Raw genomic sequence first — 7749 nt, forward strand, 5'->3', positions numbered from 1 at the left:
ACTGGACAAAAACTAGAAAAGTCAATCTATAGATAGACAAATTAAGCAAGTCCTAGAAACAACTATGTAGAGCAGCCTAAAGTTGTATAATCCCCAAAACACAAGGGATTCAATTCAACAGGAATTACTGGTGACACTAGAAAAGGATCTGATGGAAGAAAAAAAGATTTAGTTCAACATCTTACATCCTATAGCATAATAAATTCCATACAGATAAACAATCTAAATATAAAAAATTATAATATGAAAAAATTTAGAGAGAAATAAAATTTTTCAAAATTGTGTATATAGAAAAATTAAAAGCCATTTACTAGCTGTGTGACCCTGGGCAATCCACTTAACCCTGTTTGCATCAGTTTCCTCATCTGTGAAATGAGCTGGAGAAGAAAATAGCAAGCCACTCCAGTATCTTTGCCAAGAAAACCCCAAATGGGGTCACAAAGAATCTGAAATGACTGAAAAAAACATAAAAATTGTCCTTGTTTTTTATGTATGTATGTATATGTTTAATAAATACCTTTTGTAAAAAACAAGTCCTGGATGATAATCAATGGGAAAAAAATTAAAATTAAAAGAGATAGAAAAAATAATTTTTAAGAAATGATAATCTTGATTATATAAAATGTAGATTTTTCAAAAGTAAAATCAATGCAACTAAAATCAGAGAAAAAGATAAAGAATGAGGTGTCTGATATCCCAAATCTGTAAGAAATTGACACAAATATGTAACATTAAAAGCTATTTTCTAATAGAGAAGTGGCCAGGAAATATTAACAGTTTTCAAAAGAATAAATATAAACTGTTAATAACCACCTGAAAAATTCAAAATAACTGACAAACTAAACCAACTCTAAGATGTCACCTCACATCCATCAAATAAAAATATATATATTTTTAAAAAGACAACTATATCCCAATGGGATTAATGACAGCAAAAAAGGAAAAGAACCATGGGTCAAAAAATGTTCATAGCAGAATGATAAGCACCAACAACAAAAAAATTTGGAAACAAAATATGTACCAACTCTCCAGAATTGAGGTATCTGAATGCAATGCAATATTGCCTCAGTGTAAAGAATAGCAAATGTGAAGAATTCAGAGAAAAATAGGAAGACTTATGTGAAGTGATACAGTGAGGGAAGCAGAACCACACAATAACTACAATGTAAATAAAGTTTAAACAGTACAGTATTATCAAAGTTAACTCTTCTGATTACCAATTAATTAACAATCTCTTATAAGAGGAATGTAGTTTGTAAATAGGATATGTTTGAATGTTTGTTAAGAAGTTTTCTATTGTCTCAGAATAAAATGTCTCAACATTCTTTATAAAGTACAGAGGAAACATTTTAACCATTTCTAGCTTTGGTCTACCAAAAGAACAAGATATCCATATAAAATAGTGTATGAGCTGGTGGTTGTAGCAAGAAAAACAGAGATAGGAAAGTTATTAAGGTTAGTCTTCCAGAGCTAAGAGGGTTCCCCTATTTTGGACTTATTGTTGAGGGTAATTCTTCCATTGGTGCAGGTCACAACCCCTCCTCACCTTCTCATCCTCCACTGCCTGTTTTCAGGTCTCCTATATATTCCCCATAGAGAATACACCCAACCAGAGACCTTCTTCTGTTTAGGTTTTTTTTCCTTTAGTATCTTGAAGCTTACTCATCCAACATTTGGGATATTTATCTATCATAGCTCATTCTTGCTCTACAACTGGTCCACCCCTTTTCCAGTCATGCATATGTGTCCTTGATGACACCTTTTGCACTACCTCCAGTGTACAAGACATCATTAGTAACACACTACAGTCTCTTTTTATCCACCATCCGTCACTCCATTCACAGCAATTAGTAGTCTTCTGACATGATATTTCATCACTCCTAGCCATAGAACATCCCTGGGAGAATATTGGAGTTATAGAAATGGTCTTGGTGATCACCATTCTCCTCTCTTCCTCCCTTTAACTCTTATGTAGCCCTTAGTCATCGAATGACTGAGACTGGGGAAAGACTTTAATTTAGAAAGACCAAGGTCACCCACTGCATCCTGGGCCATTCCTAGTCCTCTTGACTTTTGTCTTGCCCCTGGATTTCAATGCCTCTGGAGGAAAGAGTGAGACCTCACTTATATCCAATTCATGAGCAAGTCAAGACATCACCCTTGTGATGTCATTGGTCCTCTTAGAGAATGAAGGATGACCAAGAAATGACAAATCCTGGGGTTGAAAACCAAAATAAAAAGGTATATGAGTGAGCAGAACAAAATTAAGGGATATGGACCAGATCTCCTGGTGCTATTGAGTCAGCTACACATTGGTTCTTTACAGAGAGTCTTGGTCTTGTAATTACTTCTTACTCCAAGAGGCAGAGGCAGCTATGAATGAGAACTATTAGATAAGAAGTCCTTGGATTTCAGCTATTCCCTGTTAAATTACAGAATTGCAGAATGTGATAACTAGATTGGAAGGTGAAGTAGATCATAGAATGAGAGTGGGAAGTGACTGTAGCCCAAAGCTCTCATTTTGCAAATGAGGAAAATGAATGCTAGAGATTCATTTGTTTGAGGTCACCCATGTTGCTTTTCTGCTTCTGCACCTTTGTTTTTGTTGTTCAGTCATTTTTAAGTTGTGTCTGACTCTTTAGGACCCCATTTGGGATTTTCTTGTCAGAGACATTGAAATGGTTTGTCACTTCCTTACTTTATTTTATTATTTTACAACTTAGGAAACGAAGGCAAACAAGGTTAAGTGACTTGTCTAGGGTCACACAGCTAGTGTCTGCAGTCAGATTTGAACTCATGAAGAAGTCTTCCTGATTCCAGACCCAGTGCTCTAATCTACTGTGCTACCTAGCTGTCCTCATACACCTTTGTTTACCCCTCTCCTTTCACATGAAGTGTCCTTCCCTTCCTACTCTACTTGAACTAGCATAACTTACCAAGGTCCTCAGGAGGATTGAGACCAGCTGGGTTCACCTCAAACTTCCTTAAGAGAGGATTCTAAAAGAGGGAGAAAAATGAGGGATAAAGAATGGAAAAATTCCTCTGAGTAATAACTGTCACCAGCGTTGGGGTTCAGAGGGGTCTGTATTTTTCCCCTAATGTGACAGACACTTCAATGAAAAAAGTGAATTCACTGCCCCGATAAAGCCGTGGCCAAGTCTCTCTCTGCCCTACTTTATATATTGCAACAGTAATAAAGTCGCTCTTTATGGCTCCTCTCTTTTTGAACTAGCATGCCTGAGGAATGTTATTTATGAGAAAGCAAACTAACCCATTTTATTAAACTCTTGTTCTCGGGGGTTTGTAGTCGATGAGAATAGCAGTCTGGGTATTAAAATGATGCTTGTGACAATTTATCCTCTGGTTGGCAAGAGGAAAGGCTTTAGAGACCCAGGGCTCAAAGGGGCCTCAGAGGAGCCTTGTGGGGCCAGAGCCCAAGACAATGGATGGGATCAAGTCAAGGCAGTAGATTCCCGGAGTCATTGTACCAAGTTGGATGGAGCCTTCAGAACTCCAAGCATGTTTGAAGATGGACCTTTGTGGGGGTATGGGAAGGGAAATTGACAGATGAGGATGGAGAAATGGCAAATAGTCTGGTTGAAGTTATCTAAGTGAAAAGATCGCTGCAATAAAAGCAAACTTGGTAAAAGTGCCAAGCAAAGTTTCCAGTCCTGTCCCCTTTCTAACTCCAGTGGGTTCTCCCTGATGCCATGCTGCCTGGCATACAAAGTCTTCCACATCCTTCTTGAAATCAATTTGGAATTAGGCTTAAAAAAGTGACTAGAATGCCCAACCCTTTGACCTAGAGGTTCTAATGCTTGGTATATACTCCCAAGGAGTTCACTGACAAAAAGAAAGGCTCCACGTACACCGAAATATTTATAGCAGAATATTTTTGAGGCAACAAAGAACTGGAAGCAAAGTAGATGCCCACTGATTGGAGACTGGTTAAGCAAATTGCAATACATGAATGCAATGGAACATTATTATACTGAAAGAAAAGATGAATAACAGAGAAACATGGGAAAATGTATGCGAACTGGTGCAAAATGAAGCAAGTAGAACCAGGAAAAAGTATCCAATGACAACAGCATCCTAAAGAAAAATACCAAACACCACATGACAACTGAAACTGAATGTTGTGAAATTATAATGACTAAGTTTGTCCCCAAAGAAAAGATAAAAAGACTCCTCCATTCCTTTGGGGATTCACAGGTGTGGAACAGTGCATATAACATTAGCCTTTTTGATGTGTTGTTAGTTTTGCTGGGGGGGGGGTCTTCTTTTTCCTTTATTTTAAAGAATGAACTCTCTGGGAGGAAGAAGAGAAAAAACAGGGGGAAATGTGAGTGTTTAAAAGAAAAAGATGGGAATCTAGGTGGCTCAGTGGATAAAGCTCTGGCCCTGGAGTCAGGAGGATCTGGGTTCAAATCTGGCCTCAGATACTAACTAGCTGTGCCACCGTGAGCAAGTCATATAACTCCCAATTACCTCCAAAAAAAATGGAAGCTATCAATAAAAAATCTATTTTAAAACATTAAAAAAGTCCCTCACAATCTGTTGCTACTCTGACTTCCTGGCATTATTTCCTATTACTCCCCATCACATCCTCTATATCCCAGACAAACAGAATGATTTTCTGGGTTCTAGTCCCAATTGCTGCCCCTATCTATCTGTGTGATCTTGGGCAAATAACTTGCAACTCCAGGCTTCAATTTTCTCAGATATAAAAGAGAGATTAGATGCGCTCCAAGCTCCCTTCCAACTCTAAATCTTACATATCTGTGGACCACTGACTTGACTAGAAGATGGTGTTTGTTATAGTGGAAAGATCTCTGGCCCTGGGAGCCAGGAAGCTGTATCCAAGTCCTGGTTCTGCCTCCAAAGACTGTTCGATGTTTGGCATGTCCCTTCCTCTCGACAAGCTTCAGTTTTCCCACGTGTAAGATGAAAGGTTTAGATTAGAGCAGAGGTTCTTAACCTGGAGTCTTCGAACTTGGTTTTTTTTAAAAAAAGTTTTAACAACTATTTTCAGTATAATTGCTATTCTTTGTACTACTATGTATTTTGTTTTATGCATTTAAAAATACGATGCTGAGAAGGGATCCATAGGTTTCACCAGGCTACCAAGTGGGTCCATGATACAAAAAAACCCTTAAGAATTCCTAGACTAGGGAGTTTCTGAGGTCCCTTAGTGCTTTGATTATCCCCAATTTACAGGAAGAAACTGAGGCTCAGAAAGGGACATGACTGGCCTTAGTCAGCACAACTAGTAAGGGGCAGAGCTTGCATTCCCAACTCAGTCTCCTGACTTGGAATCAGCATGACTTTTCTCAGTTGCCTCTTGCCACTCCCCTAGTGGAAGCAGGTCAGAGCCTTTATACCCAAGGTGCTTAGCACCTCCAGAGCTGTCTCTTAAAAGGTCTCTTTTGTGCTCATCACATACTAAGCTCCATTATAATTATGTGTCCTTCTATTGTCTCTCTTGCTGGATTGGGAGCTTCCTGAGGACGGACACTCTGCTTTATCTTTGTCTTTTCTATAGGTTCTGGTAAATAGTAGAAACTGGAAAAAAATGTTTGTGAAATATAATAGAATAGTTGACAGGAAGCAAATCCTAGTTATAACATGCTGAAGTGGAAAGGAACTGAATCTGGGTTCAAGTCCAAGAAGCAATTATCCAGTGGAGGGGGAAAGGGCAAGATCACCCCAAGTAGGCAATCTCTGACTTCCACTGTGCCTGAGTCTTCCTATGAGTCCCCTCTATGAAAACAATAACTTCCATCAGGAAGGTCAGAATCAAGAGCTGAATTGGGGACAGGATAAGGGCCAGTACCTAGAGAAAAATCTCAACTCAAAATTTCTCCCAAATTCACACAGATCCTAAAGTGAATTCACCTACTCATTTTCTTTAGTCCCATACAAGAAATGCTAAACATTACAAGGATGTGAGCTCCCAGAAGGCAAAGACAATTTCATCTTTTGTCTTCATATCCTCTGAAACAATGCCCGAGACATAGCAGATACTTGATGAATATTTATTGTTGAAATGAATTAAACCAAGGCTCCAAAAATGATCCAAGAACTTGCCTCAGAAAAAGAGTTAAGCCAGCTAGTCGATTTCCCAGTCAACAAAACAGGGCTCCACACATAGTAAGAACTTCATAAACATTTACTAAACTGACTTGAAATAATTTGAATTGAATTGAGTTAAATCTAATTGAACTCTAAACTGTCCGGCATTTGGAAGACTAGTTACCCATCCAAAGTAACTCCCAGTTAATAAGACTATTGGATTGGTTGATCAGTCCAGCCCACAGCCTACACCCAATCATGGGCAGAGGAGAAAGGACAAACAAGGATATCTATAAATCGTCTACAATGTGCCTCGGTATAGTAGATATAAAGCCATACCTGGAGTCAAGAAGACTCATCTTCCTGGTTCAAATCTGGCCTCAGACACTTACTAGTTAGGTGACCTTGGGCAAGTCACTTAGCCCTGTTTGCCTCAGTTTCCTCACCTGTAAAATGAGCTAGAGAAGGAAATGGCAAACCATTCCAGTATCTTTGCCAAGAAAACCCCAAATTGGGTCCCAGAGTTAGACACAACTGAAACAACTGGGCAAAAATAGCAATGTACCAGGCACTGTGACAAGTACTTCAGAAATTTTCTCTTATTTTATCCTCCCAACAACTCTGTGAGGTCGGTACTATTATTATCTCTTTTATAATTGAGTAAACTAAGGCAGGAAGAGGTAAAGTCTTAGGGTGCTCAGGATCATGCAGCTGATAAGTGTCTGAAGTTAAATTTTAGTTCATCTTCCTGACTCCAGGTTCGGCACTCTATGCATTTCATTACCTCACTGCCTATCCTAGCATGAAGAAACATTGAGCATTTATGGTAAAAAATATATGTTAAAAGAAGGCATCAAAAGAGTTTAAAAATCCCTCTGCCCCCAAAATACGGTCTGTGTAAACACCGGCACTCCCAACATCTGGCACTTCTGTCATTCGTGTTGTCTCAAATTCCTGGGATCCAGCCCATTCCCCAAAGAAGGCACAACCACTGGCATTTTCCAAGCCCAGGAGATGAGTCCTATGTGGCTAATTGAGTCCCATATGTGTCAATGTGTAGACAGGTATCAGTGCATAGTCTTCAGGTTGTATGTGCATGTGCATATGCAGCTGTGATATATATGCATGTGTACGTGTGTTCTATTGGGTATACATGTTTGGGTTCTAATCCCCAGGTCCTCACCCAATGCAAGCCCACCTTTACAGGTTCATTATGCATCACTCCCCCTCCCACACTCTAGCCTCCAATAAAATTGCCCAACTTGCCACTCTCTGTATGCAACATTCCATCCTCTATTTCTATGCCTCTAGCCCAGGCTGCGGTAAGCATCCAATGGCTAGAATGTTCTCCCTCCTTGAGTCCAAATCTTTAAACCCTTTGGTCCCCTCAAGACTCAATTCAAGGGCCACCTACTTCAGGAAGCCTTACTAGATAGCCCCAGTTGTTAATGCTTCCTTCCAATCAATGCGTATTTATCTTATATAGATCCTGAATTTCTTATCCATGAATATGGAAGGTGGTGTAGTAGATTTGGGTTCCAATACTACTTCTGCCACTTACCATTTACATGACCTTGGGCAAGTCCCTTAAACTCTCTGGACCTCAGTTTCCTCATATGAAAAAGTGAGAAGGTTAAATTGAATGGTCTCTGAGGGCTCTTGGTCTTCAAACTC

Source organism: Petaurus breviceps, unplaced genomic scaffold, assembly GCF_028583685.1.
Source record: "Petaurus breviceps papuanus isolate PSGF00001 unplaced genomic scaffold, PetGlider_PUasm1.0 140, whole genome shotgun sequence".
NCBI classification, from domain to species: domain Eukaryota; kingdom Metazoa; phylum Chordata; class Mammalia; order Diprotodontia; family Petauridae; genus Petaurus; species Petaurus breviceps.